Source organism: Tachyglossus aculeatus, unplaced genomic scaffold (genome assembly GCF_015852505.1).
Source record: "Tachyglossus aculeatus isolate mTacAcu1 unplaced genomic scaffold, mTacAcu1.pri scaffold_269_arrow_ctg1, whole genome shotgun sequence".
Lineage (NCBI taxonomy): Eukaryota > Metazoa > Chordata > Mammalia > Monotremata > Tachyglossidae > Tachyglossus > Tachyglossus aculeatus.
The window spans coordinates 20,738-22,940 of NW_024044984.1; positions in this window are offsets into that span (position 1 = coordinate 20,738).

Sequence of the window (2,203 nt, forward strand, 5' to 3'; positions counted from 1 at the left end):
GGGAACATGTCTGTTATATAATAATAATGATGGCATTTTTAAGTGCTTACTGTATGCCAAGCAGTGTCCCCGTCTGTACTCTCCCAAGCGTTTAGTTCAGTGTTTTCACACAGTAAGCACTCAAAACTACCACTGAATGATTGACTGACAAACCTTTTTTCTCTATTGGGAAGGGATGAAGAGGGATTGAGTGGGTGCCAGGATCATAAATGCAGGTTTCATCGACAGATGCATAGAGTAAGAACATGGAGACACAGACGAGTTTTATGCTTTGAGACTTAGTAAGCCTATTCCAGAAAAACATTTTGAAATGCTGCTGTCACAGTGAGCAGATTTAGGAGCTCAGAAGACCAATCCATGTAAGCATTTAGAATACTACATTCAATTTAACTGCTGAATCCAAACAAGATGCTTTGGGCAAAGCAGAGGGAATACTTCCCAAACTCTTCCTTTTTCTAAACTGATCTCACCTTTCCATACCTTTTCTTGGATTTACAGTGCAAGATTGCCCTACCACTGTTGAGGCTGCATCCATGAGTGTGTTATTAAGAGAGACTCTCTCTTACACGTTTTGCCCCTGAAAATAATGTCTCTTTTCTACTCAAGTGCCATTCAGCTGAGTCTTCCTCAGACATCACTGATGTGTGTAATCTCCTTGTGGGAAGGGAATGTGTCTACCAACTCTGTTGTAATAATAATTATAATGATGGCAATTGTTAAATGCTTACTATGTGTCAAGCACTGAACTAAGTGTTAGTGTAGATATGAGATTAAAAATAATAATTCTGGTATATGTTAAGCACTTACTGTGTGCTAGTCACTGTACTAAGCACTGACCAGGTCCAACATGGGCCTCACATCATCATCATCATCAATCGTATTTATTGAGCACTTACTATGTGCAGAGCACTGTACTAAGCGCTTGGGAAGTACAAATTGGCAACGTATAGAGACAGTCCCTACTCAACAGTGGGCTCACAGTCTAAAAGGGGGAGACAGAGAACAAAACCAAACATACTAACAAAATAAAATAAATAGAATAGATATGTACAAATAAAATAAATAAATAAATAGAGTAAAAAAAATATGTACAAACATATATACATATATACAGGTGCTGTGGGGAAGGGAAGGAGGTAAGATGGGGCGATGGAGAGGGGGACGAGGGGGAGAGGAAGGAAGGGGCTCAGTCTGGGAAGGCCTCCTGGAGGAGGTGAGCTCTCAGTAGGGCCTTGAAGGGAGGAAGAGAGCTAGCTTGGCGGATGGGCAGAGGGAGGGCATTCCAGGCCCGGGGGATGACGTGGGCCGGGGGTCGATGGCGGGACAGGCGAGAGCGAGGTACGGTGAGGAGATCAGCGGTGGAGGAGCGGAGGGTGCGGACTGGGCAGTAGAAGGAGAGAAGGGAGGTGAGGTAGGAGGGGGCGAGGTGATGGACAGCCTTGAAGCCCAGGGTGAGGAGTTTCTGCCTGATGCGCAGATTAGTCTAGGTATGAGGGAGAACAGGTAGTGCATCCCCATTTCGCAGACGAGGGAACTGAAACACAGGAAGTTAAGTGGCTGCCCAAGGCCACATAGCAGGCAAGTGGCAGAGATGGGATTAGAACCCAGGTCCCCTGACTTCCAGGTCCGTGGTCTTTCCCCTAGACCATGCTACTTCTCTCCCTTATACTCACCCAATTACTTAGTCCAGCTCTCTGCACACAGTAAACAATAAATATCATTGATTGATTGCTAAAAAGGGGATAGTCTGGTCTACCACCAGCAGGCCTTGCTCCTGTAGGTATAAGCTCCTTGTGAGCAGGCATCACATCTACCAACTCTTGTATTGTACTTTCTTATTCAATTAATGCAGTGATTCACACCCAGTAAATTCTCAATAAACTTTTTTGATTAACTGATGCTCCTCAGTTCCTGATCCATCCACACTCTTTGGCTCACTCACCTCTCCCAATTCACTGACCCCTATTTTGTGATAGTAGGTAGGACATAGAGCCAGATGATCTTCCTCTGGGAGAAAATAGGCCTGGTTAGAGTTCCAGAAGCATCAGAAAACTCAAAAAGAGGCATTCACTTGGGAGCTTGGGACTGAGTTTAAGTGGTGAGAGTCAGATAGGAGCTGAACACTGATGAGTTCACCCCAGTTTTCTATCATTCTTATTTGTATGTTTTTCCTCTCCTTGCAGTTAGAGTACTTTGATTTGTC